Source organism: Eulemur rufifrons, chromosome 4, assembly GCF_041146395.1.
Source record: "Eulemur rufifrons isolate Redbay chromosome 4, OSU_ERuf_1, whole genome shotgun sequence".
In the NCBI taxonomy this organism is placed as follows: Eukaryota; Metazoa; Chordata; class Mammalia; order Primates; family Lemuridae; genus Eulemur; species Eulemur rufifrons.
Window position 1 is genome coordinate 42,718,482 of NC_090986.1, and position 19,168 is coordinate 42,737,649.

A 19,168-nucleotide genomic window follows, 5' to 3' on the forward strand; every position below is an offset into this window, starting at 1 on the left:
TTTTAAGAAGAGCACTGACTAGCTTGCTGGTTCTTTCTGCCCTGCTATTGCTGCAGCCAGGGCCTTACAGCTTCCCCACGGTGTGAATTTGCGCTTCAGTGGCACCGTTTCCTGTTAAAACCAAGGCAGGCCCCTGACTTTTCTAGGTGGTTATTCACACAGGAAAAGACCTTAAAAGCTGCATCAGGACACATGACTTCATTGTGGTGCGAGCTGATCAACTTGGTGCACAAAAGGATCCCTTACTCTTTTCCATACCTTTTGACCTCTTATAAGTCCAAGTGGTTGGAAAATTTAAAGATTGATGTAACCAGATTGTAGAACACAAATTACAGAAGGTTAGAATTAGTGTTGTTCAGATTCACCTGGATGGAAATCAAGGTGAATGATATTGATATTTGAGTTTGTCAGGTGTTTTTTGTTTTTTTTTTCTAACTGTTGTAACATATTTGTAGCATAAATTTACTATTTAAACTATTTTTTTTACATATGTTATTTATTTAACAAAGTTACAGCTTTTCACACTGTTCAAAGCACTCTTTAAACAGTGGAAATTCAAAGATGCATAAGACCTGATTCTTGTCCTCAAAGAGCAAAGGTAGAGTTAAATCCCTGTATTTTCATGTAACTATATCTAAGTTTGAAATATGTGCATGCATATGTCATTTACAAAGATGAAAACTATTTCATCCCTATTTTATGACAGAAGAACCTAAATTTCACTATTTTAATTTTTGTTTTTTAATTCTAAAATGTACCTGACATAAAATTTATCATTTTAACCATTTTTAAGTATATAATACAAGGTGATTTTTTTCACTATGCAATTTAAGCTTTATATGAAGGAGAATTATATATAAAGTTTTATTAGAGAAGCACAAAGCTAAAAAAAATGATTTGCAGGTCTTCTACTTGTTTTTGGAACTAAAATAACTGATTTCTTTTCCCCCTTCTTCCACTCTTTATTTTCTACATATGTACTTGGTAGTTGGAGTATTGCCACATTCTTTTAAACCTGTTTTTGCACTAATGCGAAGGTCTTCTTTTGCCCCCTGAAGGTCTTAAAGCAAAGATAACTTTTGCATGCAATGGATTTGCAATCCAGGTGTAAATTTTTTTTTTTTTTTAGACAGGGTCTTGCTTTGTTGCCCATGATAGTGTGCAGTGGCGTGATCATAGCTCACTGTAAGCTCAGAGTCCGGGGCGCAAATGATCCTACCACCTCAGCCTCCCAAGTAGCTCAGACTACAGGTGCATGCCACCATGCCCAGCTAATATTTTTATTTTTTGTAGAGATGAGGTCTCACTGTGTTGCGCAGCCTCGTCCCAACCATTTCTAATAATAAAAAAAATTTACAAAATTGACAACTATGGGTACATTTCAGTTGGCATGAATCATGATTATTAATAGTGTCAAGTTTCTGAGTAAGGCTACCCAAACTCAACTGTCTTAATAGAAAAATCTTAGCAAATCCAAATTTTTAAAAGAAATAACATTTGCATTTTATCAAATAATGTTTTCAGCCCTATAATGGAGACTCTAGGGAGGTGATTATCTGGCACTTATCAAGTGGGAAGAAATCAGATGCCTTTTATGTTATATGTTATCCTTGATCTCATTACTGAGATGTGTCTGTAGTCATTTGGTTATGTCACCCCGTCAGTCAAATGCATTTCATTTTGCTTTATTGATTGATGATATCCACATTATTTTTTATATTTATGACAGTGACTGTTATAAAAAGACATATTCTGAATTCCCTTGGGTACCTTTCATGCTCAATCTGTTAGTAAATGGCTGTCATCTCCTGGATAGCACTGTGGCAGTGGAATGCGAGAACCTTTGCATCTATTTAGATTACTCACTATTTTCTTTAAAACTTACTCTAAAATGAAATGCCCAACATGTGTAATTTACTAATATTCATAACCCACTTGTAGTACAATTAAGAACCTTCAAAATGACCTTGAAGCTATAGCAGTGGATGAGCAACAGAAATTTCTCAGAAAATAGAAGTAGTTGGGAAGCAATGACATTTGCATAAAGGCAATTCCTTTTGCTACCTTTGAATTTTTTTTTTTTTTAGAAATGTGGTTTAATCTTACTCCTGTTATTAAACTGCTTTAAGCTTCTTTCCAAATATCATAGCCAAATTGAAAGATTTATTTCCTTGCCTGCACTTTAAAACATTGCTGTCAAACACAGCAAGCAAAGGCAAGCAATAGACTATAGATACAGCCCTCTTGTGTTTTTCAGTTTATTTGCATTTGTTCGTGACTTCTAAAGCATTTTAAATTTCCAAAGGAGTTTGCTTGCTTTAAACTCTATTACATATAAATTGTTACCTGAATGGATCTGTAAGAGATCAAAGTAAGTGTCAGCTTAGTAAATAGAAGAGATTTTTTTCCCTCTGAGCTAGTTATAAAGGGAGATTTCTTTGCCATAAGTTCTCTGTGTTGAGAACTTAACATAGGAAAACAGTGGGTCCTTAGAAAATTGTCAGGGAGAAGGTGGGTGTTGTTTTCTGTAGAGTCTCAAATATTTGAAGTCTATTTAAGTTGAAATAATTAATAAAAAATAGATTAATTGGAATTTCTCCTAATTTACTACATTTTAGATCTTTTTTCCTCCTCCTCAAGTGATTTTGCATTCAAAGAAACAAAATTTGCCTTAAACAAATGATTCTGCCTGTCTCCCTTAAAATATTTTTTTAAATAAATGATGCTAACTTGTTAATACTGCCAGTTATGTTATAGGATACTTAAAAGTCAAAGAAGACAAAATATATCAGGGGCCAAATGAATTTGTATCTACGGAATTATGATTTTGGTTATAATTAGACCATTGTATTCCATAATTTGGAACATAGTCGTTGCATTTCATGTATTCTCCATGTTCATGCTCACTCTTGTTTGCCCTCTCTGGACAGTGGTCCAGCTGATTGCTGCTGTTACCATTAGGGCTGTGAGTGTATCAAAAAGAAGTTTTTGAGCATAACAAAATGATATATGCATATATATTTATTTTTTTGATTATTGGAAACAAAAGTTCTATAGTAATTATACCTAGTGAATACAATCAAATACATAAACCATTAGATGATTAACCAAGGTGCTAACCCATGGAGATTTTACTATTTTGCTGAGTATTTGTTAGAGTGTAAAGTTGGAATTTGGAAAGTATTTTCTCCTGAAATATGGTTGCCGATTGGGTATGTGTTTGTTACAGGTGGTCTGTTCTACAAAGCTCATTTCCTCTCTGCCTGTTCACAATTAGCTAATGCTTCTGAATATAATAATTGTACCCCTCCCCCCCTGCTATATTGGTTTAAATAGGGTTCCCACAAAATCTGTGTCCCCTTGGGACCTCAGAATGTGACCTTATTTGGAAATAGCGTTGTTGTTGATATAATTAGTTAAGATAAGATCATCTTGGAATAGAGTGGCCTTTTATCCAACGTGACTGTCCTTAGAAGAGGAGGAGAAGAGACACGGAGACATAGACACACAGGGAGAACATGTGATAGAAGAGGAGATTGGAGTGATGTGTCCATAAGCCAAGGAACACCAATGATTGTTCGCAATGCCAGGACCTCCGAGAAAGGCATGGAATAGATTCTCCCCTATGGCCTTCAGAGAGAGCATGGCCCTACTGACACCTTGATTGTGGAATTTCAGCCTCTAGAATTGTGAGAGAATAAATTTCTGTTGTTATAAGCTACCCAGTGTGTAGTGCTTTGTTATGGCAGCCCTAGGAAGCTGATACACCTGCCAATAAGCAGAGTTTCCCTACTGTAAGCCTATTCTTGAAGTAAACATGTAAGGAATTTTAAAGTTCCCCAAGAGTTAATACTACTGGAGATGGTATAAAAGTAGAAGATAAAAGGAGGATAGTTATAATAGTTCAATGGATTCCAAAGACAAAGCTGAGCATCTGTTGTTGAAGAGCATTAGTTTTCAACCATAGCTTCAGTTTAGCATCTTGTAGGAAAGCTTTTCCGTACTGGGCCCCCATCCCCAGAGATTCTAATTTGGTTGGTTTAGGGTGGGGCCTGGACATCTGTATGTTTCAAAGCTTCCCAAGGGAGTCTGGGACTACCCAGTGAGGGAAGGTAATCACTGACACAGACCAAAGAAGTAAGAACCAGTGGATTTGGAGTAGTACTCAAAACCCCGGGCTGCACATTGCAATCACGTTGGTGGCTTTTGAAACCTACTGCCTCTCCTCTTCTCCACTCTTCTCCCTCTCCCCCGCCCTCTCCCCCAGAGCAGTCATTTTACAGAATCCTTTGTATGACTACCACAGGAACATGATGTTCTGTTGGTAACCTCATCTATTAAAAGTTTCTTAGAGACATGGAATTATAATGATCTGGCAATGTCCAGGACCCTTACTGCCTTAAACTAAAGTAGAATTAATAGAATGGGATTTATTCTAGTAAGTCATCTTCTTTATTCTTGATGAAAAAAGTATGGGTAAGGCTATCAAGTCAAATGCCCGATCATTTCAGATGTGAGTAGCAATTTTATGAACTTATTAGTAACAGATCAGCTGATTTGACTCATGACTCTTTTTCAGTTTAATTCAAAATGCTTTTTTTTTTTTTTTTTTTTTACCATGTCTTGGTTTTCTCTGTACAGCCTTTACCTAAAACCACCTTTTCTCCAAAATAGGGTTTGCCCCACGCAGCTGCATAGTGGCAGACTTGGAAAGGGTCTGGATCTTGACAGTAAAGAAAAACTATGAGAATTGTCAGTCGTCTTTCTTCAAAATTGTGAAGGAAGTGGCTGGCGTTAATATCTCCTTCCCATTTCATATTTTGATGGAAAAGTCTAAACACTTGTTTAATCTCCTTCTCCTTCGCTTATATCTACCTGGTTGTAAATCTCAGAAAACATGTGTCTTAGAGAATTTTCATTTTTCCTGGTTCTGGCTATAACACTGACTTCCTTAAAAATTGGAGTGCATTCTAAATCATTGCATTTTGTCAAGTTTTCTAGTCCTGCTAAGACCTGGAGTGTGATGTGTTAGGCATCACTAAAGTGGTGTTGCCATCTTTATAGGCTTTGCCCAGCAGTGATTAGGGTACCTGTTTTCTTTCTTCCGCATAGCCGTGATTCACAGGCCGAACAGGGAGTAGAGAGAGCCTCACGCCATCGTTAGCATGGACTGCTTGCTTTTTCTGCATTACTTTGGTTAGATAGAAGTCACTTTAGTTCACTAGCACTGTGTAATTTGAAAAAAACCCAAACGTTATTCAACAATTTCTAAATTTCTTGAAGTATATATTGCATAAAAAGATATTTGAGAAAATATAAATATGAAGCTTGTAAAGTTGCTTTTATAACCAAATTCCATATAAGAATGATGTCATTTTAAAGGCAGGCTGGATTTTTCTTTTCTTCCCAGCTTGTCAGATTCCTTAAGACATGGCCACAGGCCATGAGATTTCAATCCCCACACAACATAATGTCATCTTATATGTTATCTCCTAAAGATTTTGGAATTGTCGGGACTTTATGACTGGCTGACACTTATATTTAATGTCTGGGCCATGACCCCGAGCGGTGAGAGCATTTGATCGCAGGGACCATGGACTTGAGTTTATGTTACTGTTAGAAAGGTAGCTGAAAGAAAAGACCAGAGGGCTTCGATGTGCTTTGTAGTCTGGGCAATTTATTTTGCTTTTGCTGAGGAAATAAAGGAGTAGCTTTTTATCTTCTTAAAATCTTGAAATTGGAAGTGTTTTCCTCAAGAAAAAGGAATTTCCAAGAAAAGAAGAAATTTCATTTCTTAGTCTAATTACAAGAAATGCAAAGTTATGTTGATCTGTTTCCTACTTGTATTTAGACATACGATGCTAGCTAGATCTTTGATTTCAAGGAGTTAAGTTAAAAAGACCTATTATGACTAAGCTGCTTGACAGAGAAATCTGATTTTCAGCGTGAACAACATAAATGGAAACTGCTTTCTCTCTGTGATAATTCTATAATTTTGTACTGATTTATGATGAATATTTTTATTATCCAAAGAGAATTATAATGAAATGGAATTAAATTCAATTACTTTATAGCTGAAACTCTTCAGTTTGATATCTTCATGTGGACAGTTAATAGTATGGGAATAAAAATATAGTTTTGTACGGAAAGTTTGAGAGTGAATTCTGTTTGGTAAAACTGTTTTTTCCAATTTAATTTCAGTAGAAAAGACCAATCTTAATTTTTGCATATTTGTATTTGGCATGTAATAAATTAAAATTTTAATTTACATATGTACATATAAGTAAATGCTCCTAAATATTCCTAAAATAAGACTTTTAGTTTGCCTCAGTTGTCAGTTCCCATAGAAGACCTCTGGATTTTAAAATGTGGACCTCTAATATGTCTTTATAAATAAAAACAAATTTTTTCCTCTCTAGGCTTTACAAAACAATTTGGGCTGTACACTTTCTGTAATTTCTATTAGGTGAATAAAGATGCCTGATATTGGCTGTTTGTTTTCTTCAGTAAAAATTAAAAACAAGGTGTGGCTTTTCAGTGTAATTGGTCTTGCTGAATCATCTGTGATAAGGCTAGGATGACGCCTAAAAATTTGAGTGTTATGGAGTCAAACATATTTTCCAGTGAAACAGAAATGAAATGTTTAGTAAAAACTGCATTTGTGAATGGTCTGAATGGTGACCCATTCCCAAAGGTGAATTTGCCTTGTTGAGATGATATGTATGGATTTATTTTGTGTCCCTTTTCAACGGTAGTGAGTGTGCCCTTAGACCATTTGTTCATCTTAAGTCACTTTTGCACTTGTAGATGATTAGCCATGTGTTACGAATAAGAAAGCAAAATAAATACCTGGGGTGTGGGCAGAGTAGATATAGGGAGAGCCTGAAAAATTTCCAGCAAGGGATTTAAAAATGAAGAGTTCATTGTGCACAAACATTACTAATTTAAATTGGAAAATGCCATTGAGTTTCCCTTATTGAGGATGTTTGCCATTATAGATATATTAAATTTCTAAATTTAGTTTTAAATTGGCATAAAATTGTCTGTATTTGTAATGTACAACATGATGTGTTGACGTATATATACATTGTGAAATGATTAATTCTAGCTAATTAACAGATGAATGACCTTACATAGTTATTTATCATCATGGTGAGAGTCTTTAACATCCAGTCTCTTTGCGTTTTTTAAGAATACAATGTACCGTCATTAACTATAGTCACTATGCTGCATAATAAATCTCTTGGACTTATTCCTCCTATCTAACTGTAAATATGTATTCTTTGACCAATGTCTCCCCAGCCCCGCTTCCCCCCACCCCTCCAATCTCTGGTAACCACCATTCTGCTCACTACTTCTAATGAGATCAACTTTTTAAAAAACATTCCACACATGGGTGAGATCACACAGTTTTGTCTTTCTATGCCTGGATTATTTCACTTAGCATGATATCCCCCAGATTCATCCGTGTTGTCACAGATGGCAGGATTTCCTTTTTTTTGTGGCTGAATAGTCCGTGTGTGTGTGTGTGTGTGTGTGTGTGTGTGTATAAGGGAAAAAAAAGTAAAAAGCAGTAATTCTAAGGACTTTCAAAAGTTGTCTCATGGCCTTGGTTGTTCGAATCCTGACTTCCACATTCTCCCATGACGTTATTCAGGAAGGTAGTGTGGAGCTGGCAGGCACCGCTGAATAATCCGGGGCTCTGTGCACCCTCCTGGTCTAGCAGAGATGACAGTGCTCCTAGGGACAGCTCTGGAATTGTCCGCTCCAGTGCTTGCTTACTCTCTCTCCTTCTCCTCTGGAGGGTAGATGGTCCTTGATATACCAGGGCCTCTGCTCTTCTCTGTCTTTTCACTGCTGTTTGACCAATGACTTCCAACTCAGACTATTTGTTTGAGATATATATGAAGTATAGATATAAATACATGTGCATGCTGTATGTATCATCTCTATCTTTTTTGACAGTTGCCAACTTGGGAAAAATCTCTTTTCTTCTTATTCTTCCATTTGTAGTAAAAAGATAGTGACCCCGTTTCTGCTGTACTCTCATTTTTTATGGCAATGTTAAGCCTGTGTATGTGTAGTCTATATTTAGCAAATAGATGAAAATAGAATTTCTCATTAAAGAGAAGAGTTAGAAATGTGACCAAGAAGAGATCTCAAATAGAATCAAGTGACTAGTCAGGTTCAGAGGATTTCAGAGTTCCTGAAGTTATGTGAATTATCCATGTTGACCTTTTTTTAGGTTGAGAGTATTTATTTAGTCATCTATTTTTAGTTTACCTTTTGACCAAAGTATTGGTCATATGCAGGAAAATATATATATATTCAAGTGTACAAATGGATGAGCTCCCACAAAGTGAACATATACACACAGCAGCCATTTGCACAAGTCACCTACTGTGCCGTTTCTGTCACTATGCATGACACTTTGTCCCTGAACACCATTCGAATACAGTGTGTGCTTTTTTGAGGTATGCTTATTCCACTTAACATTATGTTTTTGAGGTCCATCCCTATCGTTCTTTTTCGTTGATGTATAATATTCCATTATGAGTTTATCAAAAAGCTTTTACAAACCTTTTATCCATTTTACTGATGGTGGACATTTGAATGGTTTTGAGTTTTCAGCTATTAGGGATATGTGCTCTAAATTTTCTTAAAAGTGGCTTTTGGTGCACCATGTAGATACGTCTGCATGCCCTATTCCTAAAAGTGGAATTGCTGAATCTTAAGGAACATATTTTTATTCTAGTAGATACTGCCGAGCAGTTCCCCTAAGTGACTGTCTGATGTAGACACACAGCAGCAGTATGAGAGTTCCAGATGCTCTGTAGTCTCACTGTTCTCCTTAGTCTCTGTCTCTTTGCTATTCTGATGGCTGTGTATTGGTTTGAATTTGCATTTTCATAATGGTTAATGTTGATGTATTCTCTTCACACGTTAATGGCCATTTGGCCATCTCTTGGGAAGAACTTATCCAAGGTGTTTTTTTTTTTTTCTGTCCGTTTAAAAAAAATCGGCTTATCTGTCTTTATCCTTTTTGTTCATTTGTAAAATTGAACCAAAGCCTAAATCTAGTATAATATTTGGAGGGGAGGATGAGAATAATGGAAATGTCATTCAGATAGAAATATTTATTTGTTCATTTACATAACCAATGTTTATTAAACATCTCTTATGTTCATACCTTTACAGTGTAAAAGGCTAGTGTCTGGCATAGGGACTTTCATTCTAATGGTGTATTAAGGCAAGTAAAAAGACATCAAGAATGCTTGTTGGCTAGGCATGGTGGCTCATGCCTGTAATCTCCACACTTAGGAAGGCTGAGGTGGGAGGATTACTTTAGGCCAGGAGTTTGAGGCCAGCCTGGGCAATAGTGAGACTCCATTTGTACAAAAGTTAAAAAAAAAAAAAAATGCTTGTTAAGTGCTTTGATAATTAGGGACAAGAAGAAAGTCCAGTGGAAGCATAAACCAGGGGCCCATAATAGGCTCTGAGTTTAAGAAAAGACTTACCTTGGGAGAAGAAAGGGAGCCAAAACTTAGATGAAAAGCAGAAGTTAGCAAGGTGAAAAAATAGGTGGGGAATAGTATTTCAGGAAAAGGGAACAGCATAAATACATTCATGTTTGAGAGACTGCAATGCCTATGGAAAGAAAGGGAGTGTGTGAGTGTTTATAACGGACGTCAAGCTTGTACCATTTGCCACAGGACAGCCAGTAAGTTGAGAGGCAAAGTATTGGGGCAAGGAAAGTGACTTTTATTCGGAGAGCCTGCAAACTGAGAAGATGGCAGACCAATGTCCTAAAGAACCATCTTAAGTTAGTATGAACCTTAGGCTCCTTTTTATCTTAAGGGAAGGGGAAGCGGGTGAGGGGAGGTTGGATTGGGTTGCAACAGATAACGGAGAACCGCAGACATCTGGGTGAGGGGCTGAGGAGATTGTAAAACTTCTTAGCTCTTGGTCCGTTAACTTTGGAAGAAGAAGATCAGGGTGTTCTTACAGATCTTTAATACAACATTGTTTCTCATATGTGTGTTTTCCTTTTGCCCCTGGGAGTTAGTTTTGGGAAAGGGACTGTTGTCACCTTTCTTCTAGCCCATGTGCAGAGCTAAGCAGAAGCTTTTCACTTAAAGGATATTACCACCGTGGGTCAGAAGCAAAGTGGAACTAATTGTGTTAAGCCTCCCTTCCACTGTTACATATCGGGGGTGTTTAAAAAGTCTTAAAGTATTTGTTGTTTTATTATTTACTGAGCATCTCTCATGTACCAAACCCCGTGGAATTCTCTGGGACACTAGGATGGGTAAAAGTAATAATGATAATGATAATAACCAACATTTACTGAGTGCTCCCTGTGTTCTGGGCACTGTGCTAACTACTTTACTTGCATTATTTAATTTAATTCCCATAGTCCATTTCTAACATAGGTGCTGTTGTTATTCTTTTCTTGTATTTGAGGAAACTGGGTCTTAAAGAGGCTAAGTAATGTCAGTAAGCCCTACACTGCCCTAATGCTCATCAGATTTATAATCTAGTGGGGACTTAAGAAATTGCACAAGGTATTACACATACGAATTGTTAAGTGTGTTGAGGGTTGCAGTAGCATTGGATGTGGGTCTGTATACAGTAACGGTAAGAGCTATAAGATATTGGAAGAGATTATAAGAAGAATAAACATTTTCTAGCATTGTTTTAAAATTATATAATGCATCCATTATATACTACTGTACACTAATACTGTATATATATCAATAATTTATTATATATAAGCATACTTCTATCCAATTATGATCGTGAAAAGGCAATAAACTATGATATTAAGAGCACAGACTTTGGAGTCAAAATTCTTGTGTTTGATTCCTGATTTACTGCAGCATTTGTTGTTTAACTCAGTATGGCAAGCTCTTAACCTCATGGCTTTACTTGGAAAAACATTGTTTTAAGTTACTGTATTCATTTCAAAATTTGGTAGTCCTGTGAGGAAAAACATTTTCAAATTTGCCTTTGGTCTTTCTCCTGAAAGTTTCAATCTGCTGAACACTAGTAAAAAAACTCATTTATGGACTGAGACCTTAGGAAGTACATACTTTTGGGGCTGCAGAAAATTTTTGCATTGAACTGAAGGCACTGAAAATAGAAGGTTATAATTAAAATGTCAGCAAATATAACTTTAACAATTGCAGTCGATGCTACTGGAATATTAAATATACCTGTTAAATACATTTTTTCTTTTAAGTATATAAATTTTAATATGCATTCCATATCTCTCCAGCCATATTTCCTATATCAATAGTCCCCTGTGGCAACTTTATCTTTGAATACAAACTATGCATGTTCAATATTTGCGTAGTGATAATGGGTTTTATTCTATAAATAACAGCCTTAGTACTCTAAACTACAGCCAGCATAACTTTACCATTTGTGGGAACTACAGTGCTTTATATTCTAAATGGCAGTTTTAATGTTTTATTCATTGCCAGTAAACAAATGCAGGACACATGAAGAAAACTGTTTATTAGCAAAGAATGGGCAAATAAATCTATCAGTGTGTTTGTGGGGTACCCTCTATCCACTGGGTTGGTGTGCCTGAACTACTGAAATACAGCATTCCAGGGGCCTTCTAGAATATCTTGACAGTACAAGCTATATTTGGATCATCAATCTAAATGGGCTGGAGCTGACAAGAACCCCAAACTATGGAAAAATCCTTGGAAAATTTTCAGAGCCAGTTTAAGAGGTTCTCTACCTCTCTGAGATTGGCCCAATGGTCTGTTTACCAAACTTTTCCTCAGGGGAAAAAAATAAAGAAAATTCCAGGCATGTGGTTGACAATAGCCTGCTGCAGGCAGTGAATTTATTCTGAAACTCTTGTTTTATTTTAAATCACGTGGTTTTTTTTTTTTTGAACTGTATTCATAATAAACTGTTTGTAAATTCTCAAAAAAAAATCTACAAGTAAAATTGATGCTTCAGTTAGAAGCGTGCCATGTTTTGTAATGTGAATTTATATTTCTCCTAGCACAGCATTGCAAAGGCCCAGATAAATCTGGGATATCTATAGTTTGTAATTTCTCTGTCCTGCTGGTATTTTGACTCTGAAGGTCAGAATGGTACAACACATGTTATGAACTGGCTGATGTGTGGATGGTGTTTTTGTTTTTCCCAGTACAGCAGTTTAAAATAATTCAGGAATATTTTAAAAATCAGGAGATTTTATAAACAGATACAGAGTCCTCATCTCACTTGAATCTAACTACAGGGCAGCTGTTGTCAGGAGTGGAGTAGCAGTGGCTTCTCTCCTGAGAGCCCATTCACTGTCCCTGCCATTTCCAGTCATTTTTTTTTTTTGGCTGGCTACAGTCCTGCTTCACCTTCCTGGCTCTTGTTAGCATTTAGATTTGTAAGCTCCCTAATAAGTAAATTAGCCTAGAGCTTCTCAACTGGTGAGCTGTGGGGTTGGTTACAGGTACACTGATTGCCTCTGACAATTGGGGATGATGGGAACAACTCTGGGAAGTGCTGGGTTAACATTTTGGTAACTTCATCCATGGCCTGGCATTTCCCTAGGGTGTCCCAAGGTTAGGAGTTCAGGGAATCCTTTCCAATGAGGGCCTTTCTTGTGTTTATGCCAGGGGGTGGACAACTGTCAGCTCTTAAAGGCCTTCTGCAGACTTAGAAGTAGTAAATCCATGTGTTCTTTGCCAGGTAGGTTCTCTTTCTGATGTCAGAAGTTTTAATTAGTTGTGTATGTTGCCTAATTGGATGGTACAGACTAGCAGTGTGGTCACACATAAAGTGCTCTAGCCAAGTAGGGCAGGGGTATTTGATAGAGATCGGATGTTTGAAGACATCGTCTTTACAGATAACTTCATGATAAAAATGATGAGTGATTAGAGTTGTAATATGTGATGCTTTTTAGGTACTGCTGCTTGTCTGTGAAAGAGCTGAAGAGCTGCAAAATTGCTTAAATGTACGATGAATTCTTTCACCACTTTTAAACATTATGAAAATTATAAACTCTGTTAAGCAAATTAGTGTACTCCGAAGAATGCCCGAGGAGAAATGTACAAGGAGCAACAGTAAGATATTCACAGTATGGATGAAAATGTTACTGTCAGAGGTCTGACATTTAGAAATTTAGGAGGATTGTCTGGCCTGAATTTCCAAATGGCACTGTAACATAATATACTTGGCTACGTTCAGTTTAATGATGGATATTGTCCAATGCATATCAGCAGTGGAGTGGATATGAGATTTAGAATGGGTTATGTTTTATTTTATCAATTAAAATACAGCTCTTCTTCAGGATATAACAGTGGACTCGGGAGTAGGTGTTGGGTTATGTTTCTAGTTCTCTGAGACTCATTTAGTTTTAATAAATAGGCTATGAGGATTATGGAAAGCCCTTGACACTTCTGTCCAGGCATGGCTGTGCATGAATGACTGCGCTTTGGAAGACACATGCAACACTTCTGAAATCACTTTGTAGAGTTTTCAAAGAACCGAAGGTTGATAATCTGGTGAGATAAAAATGAGGTACCAGCAGTAGCTTTCCAAAGGACTGAAGATTCTGCTAAATTAACAGTACATGTTGTGATATGTTTACATCCAGGTACACTAAATATTAGATTAAACAAGCAAACATGTATTTTGGGAGTTCTGTGGACAAAGTAAACATGCCATTAAGGTCTATATAAAATACAGTTAAAGGCCAGGAAGATTCCTAGTGCATCGTACAGAGTTTGAAATGTGGAACCTTGACCAGTATTGTCCAAAAGAAATATAACTCAGGCTGCTTAAGTAATTTTCGAGGTCCCAATTCCCTCATAAAAAGTGGAAATACACAGTGGAAATTAATTTTAATATTATATTTTATTTAAGCCAGTATGGTTGTTTCTTGGTATTCATGGGGGATTTGTTCCAGGAACCCCCCTCTGATACCAAAAGCCATGGGTACTCATGTCTCTTACACAAAATGGCACAGCATTTGTATATAACCCAGGCACAGCCTCCTGTATGCTTTAAATCATCCCTAGACTACTTAAGATAAGCTAAATCAATGCCTACATGTCACTTCATTCTTGTGGATTCAGTGGAGTGCTTGGCCTGCGGCAAATTCAAGTTTTGCTTTTTGGAACTTTGTGGAATTTTCCCTCCGTCCCTTCAAATATTGTTGATCTGCAATTGGTTGAACCCACAGATATAGAGGATCAACTATATATCTACAATATTATATTAACATGTAATCAGTACAAAACAGTAAACTATTCTAAGGTGTTTTTTTTTTTTTTTTATGAGTCTTTGAAATGTGGAGTGTATTTTCCACTTGCAGAACAACTTAAATTGGACCAGCCACATTTCAGATGCTCACTGGACAGGTGGCTGGTGGCCAGTGGAGGCACCACTAGCAGTTCTTGGCCTTTTGCCTCTTTAGTACTATGAGTAGAGATTTTATACTCTTCTGATTCATATTTTCATGGCAATTTTTTGTTTGACTCTGACATAGGTGATTTCTGAAATCTTAGAGTCCTCCTTTATATATATATATCTTTGGGGGGGGGATCTGATCTTATTTATGTTACTCAAAAAATCTTGTTTTTGACTCGACTTAGAAGTAGAAGCTCTCAGAGGAGACAACCTTCATCTCTTGGCAGTCTGTTCCTGGCTCTTTTCTTTGGCCTCTTTCATTCTCTTGGCCAAAAGTTTAGCATATTCTGCAGCTTCCTCCCTATTTTTCTTAGTACAGTATTTCTTCAGAGCAATATGCCCTGACAAGAATAATTCTTCCATTCTTCTCTCAGAGTGTCAGCAGCAGCTTCTGTGGCCATGCACTTCTCATGAAAGTATGAAGTATGTGTTCAAAACGCTGGCATTTGTGTTGCAGGACACGTGGAGTTACAAGACGCTGAATCTTGGGTGCTTTGACCCTAGGTTTCTTACCTTCTCTGTTTAAGGGCTTTCTTACAACATATTGGCAGACATCTTCTTTGGAGAGATTGAGAATTTTGCAGATCTGCTAGCTCTTTTGAGCCCCAGACAACAAAGTATCATAGTATCTGTCCTTTTTACTTCTTTTTGTAATCACCAAGTTGAGAAAGCTCAGGTTGGCACCCACCGTGCAACCCGGAACACAGCTGCACTTTCATTCTCCAGTTCTCCCTGGTGTATAACAGGAGTGCTCCTTGCTTAGTAGCAAGTGGACTTGGCCATGAGTGAAGATACCCTACTTCATGGGGAAACCTTGCTTGTTCCCGTCACTGATTCAGACCACATAATCCTTCCATTCTTCTCCCAGAGTGCCAGCTGCAGCTTGTGTGGCCATACACTTCTCATAAAAGTATGAAGTATGTGTTCATCTTCCACTTCAGTGAGTTTCTGGCAGCCAGTGGCTGGAAAGGAGATATTCGACTTCATCTTGAAGCAGCTGATCCCCTCCAGGGTGCCACGAAAAAGAGCCTCCTTTATTTTTAACTAGACGAGGCATTTAGTTGGAAAGGGGAGGAAGGAATTTAAGTATTTGTTGATTCAGTGAATGAATGATTGAAGTTCATAGAGAAAGAGATCAAGGTGTGGATTTCTCAGTAAGGGAATAAGATGGATAATAAAGAGGCATTAAAAGGGAGAGTGTAGAAATTATTGAAAATTAAAGGGTGACTAATTTTGGAATAGATTAAATATCAAAAAATAAAGCCAAAAAATCCCCGTAAGTAGGAATTCTGAATAATGCATTTTCAGAACGATTTTTGCCTCTGTATGTTTTAGTTTATTTGGATCGTATTACGATGGAAAATTGTGAACCAGTCTTGCTTCTCTGTCTCTGTAAAGGGAGAGCGTGACATTACTGTGTGTTTTCTGGAAATTTGGTCGTCTTTAGTAACTACATTTTTCATTTTTAAATTAACATAATTTAAGATTATAGGGTACCTAGAGAGGTTCATGTGGCTTTTTTCCTCGTGGTCTTGGATATCAATGGCTTTTCTGGACTAGTTTCTCTGTTTTAAAAAACTCAAGTAATATTTATCAATAAGAAAAATAATTTAATAACTACTATTTTTATCAAATGCCTTCTACAGATTACATCTTAGATTCTGGAAACATGACAAACATACTGCAAAGTAGGCATAATTTTAGCCATTTTGTGGATATGGAAAACTGGATTTTAGAGAGATTGTGACTAGGCCATGACCATATAATTTGCAAGTAGAAATGCTGTGATTTGAATTCAGGGCTGTATGATGCCAAGTCTCGTCCAGCATCGGGAGGTGAATAAAGTGATCTAAGGAAACATAGTTGCCTCTGATGAGCTCTGTGATTGTTGTTAATGATTATACACAAACAGGTGGTGGTGGGGGTTGTTTTCTAGTAACTTCAGAGATCCCTGGTACTTCTGGGATGTTTGTGTGGGGGGTGTATAATGTCTGAGAAAACCTACATTAAAAGCAAAATGCACTGGCAAACAAGAGCTCCACTTTGTTGAATTTAGACCCCTCAGTCCACAGAATATAAATGGAGAAATGCTGCCCAAATGGTAGCAAGACTCCGTCTGCTGGTGACTCTTGGCCAGAACTTCAGATTGAGAGCACAAGACTTCCGTGGCTGCTTGATCCACAAAGTGAATGCTGCAGTGACAATTCATGTAGCATTCTTGAGATCTGGCCACATCTGTAACTGTGTATATTTGTTTTCCATTGTTACAGCACCATACACACTAGCAAAACTCAGTCATTTACAAGTATGCTCTTTCTGGAGTTCTTTAAAAATCACCACTTTATATCTCCTTCTCTCTTGTGGTTCCCCTCTAATCCACTCTGACTGCTGCCTGCAAACTGTCTGGCATGCCACTTCAACCTAGCTCACAACTCAGAAACTTCCAAGGAGAGATACCATGGCATGAGGGAAAGAGTGTGGATTCTAGGATCAGACAAAAGTGAGTTCAGATCCCAGTTATGCATTTGACAGCAGTTGAACTCTCTATTTCTTCACTTGTAAAGTACAGGTTAATACCGTTTCTTCACAAGGTGACCATGAGGATTACTTAAGATAATGTGTAATGTACTCACCACACTGCCTGGTACATACCTGATTTATGGATTGTATTCTTACTGTGCAGATACTATTGCAAATAATATACTCCTTTAAATTTTCAAAATAGTGACAAATACATTTCTGAACATTCCAAGTGACTGTGGTAAAACAGTAGGGAAAGAAACTATTTACAGCCACAGATAAACTCTATTATAATGCAGTGCTTTATTGAACTGTGCTTGGAACAGAAATCCTGTCTGTTCACCTTCAGAATTCCCTAAGGCCATGAGTACATTCTTTGCCAGCTCCGAGGATCATTCAGCTACTGCTGTGTCCACAGGCTCAACTGGGGTATAGTGAAAATAGTTCACTCCACGGCCCCCACTTTTATCTCCAAAGAATCTCTGTTTAGAGTGACATCTAGTAAAAATAAGAGGAGTGCTGGTTGGAATTGACATATTAGTAATAGTTCATTTTACTCCTGCACAAAGCCAGTTGGAAGCTACTAGGAAGGAGAAGATTGGTTAAATTTCATGAATTCACCAATGAAACTTGAAACTCAAACTCTGTTAACAATATTAATTTATTCTGGCTCATTACGTATGTCTTGCAGACATGGACATTTTAAAAATGTAGGAGTCACAGGATCGAGAACTTTATAAATGAAAGGAGACTTGAAGATCTTCAACCCCTTAATTTCATAATGGAAGAAGCTGAGGCCCAGAAAGTTTTACTAACTTGCCAACTGCCACATAGCATTTAATGGTAGCATTGCAGTGTGATTAAGGAAGAATGGGAAGATTGTTCTCGCCATCTAATTTGGCATGAATCTCAGCAGTCAATCAAATAATGTTTAGTGGTCATTTGTAATACTTCATCATATTGCTAAGAATGGCAAAAACTCCAAACAAAATGCATCCTATAACTTGTTTGCATTAAAAACTGCAGCTAGATATAAAGGATTTTTCCAGAGAGCTGGAGTACTAGATGTGTTTCAAGTAGCTTGTCCTTCCCTGAACTAGAGTGGCTGATACAGGCTTCTCTTGTCAATTGATAGGCCCCTGGTGGTGAGCTAAGTTCGAAGTGATTCATGCATATACTGGACATTACCCTATAATTTAGATAATCTGATTTAAAATTATGAATTGGTCCTATCAATTTCTTTCTTACAGAAAAGTTTTTGGTTTTAATGAAATAAAACATGCAAAAATTACATAAGTCATAAATGTATACCTCAATAAATTTTCATACTTGAACTCATTCATGTAACTACCACCCAGATAAAAAAATTAAAACATTACCATCCCATAAGGCCTTCTTATATCCCTTTCTGATCATTGTTATTCTCCAAATATAACCATCACTTTGACTTCTATCACCATTTGTTTTGTCCATTTTTGAATCTTATATGAATGGAATTGTAATGTGTGTCCTTTTCTAATTGGATTAACTTAATTTCACTTGCATTTATGAATTTTACCCATGTTTCTTCATGTACCAGTTGTCCATCACTTCTCATTGCTATATAGCATTTTATTATTTGAATATGCCATAACTTGGTTATCTATTCTACTACTGATGGGCATTTGGGTTGTTTATAGTTTTGGCTATTGCACGTAGTAGTGCTGTGATATTCTTGTATGTACTTACTTTGAATGTGTGAACTCATTCTTGATTTTAATATTGTTCATTTTATTAGCTGTCATTTATGATTAGTTTTTTTTTGGTGTCCTAGTTAAGGAATCTTTATCACAAGATTATGAAGATGTTCTCCTCTATTTTCTAGAAACTTTGTCGCTTTACCTTTTGTATCCATCTGGAATAAATTTTTGTGTATGATGTGAGGTAGGGGTCCAAATTCACTTTTTCCCCCATAAGATAGTTGGCTGAGCACCATTTACTGAAAAGGCCAGTTTTTCCTAATTGTAGATCAGTACTACCTTTATCATAATCAGGTGACCATAATCTTAATTATGTGAGTTCATCCATCAGTTTGTCTAGACTTGTGTATCACTTCCAAAATGTCTTAGTCATGAGAACTTCATAATAGATCTTAATAGATGAGAATATAAGTCCCCCAAGGTTGTACTTTTTTTTAAAGACTGCTTTGGCTATTCTTGGTTTCTCTCATTTCTAT

At 36.8% G+C, this 19,168-nt stretch overlaps 1 protein-coding gene and 1 pseudogene across 1 annotated transcript in view; one reads left to right on the forward strand and one right to left on the reverse strand.

Annotated features, from left to right (window-relative positions):
- The window catches only part of KLF12 (KLF transcription factor 12), a 409,446-nt gene that overhangs the window by 100,862 nt on the left and 289,416 nt on the right, over window positions 1-19,168 (forward strand). The gene's annotated exons all lie outside the window — the stretch shown is intronic.
- LOC138382453 (small ribosomal subunit protein eS6-like) lies at window positions 7,580-15,420 on the reverse strand (annotated as a pseudogene).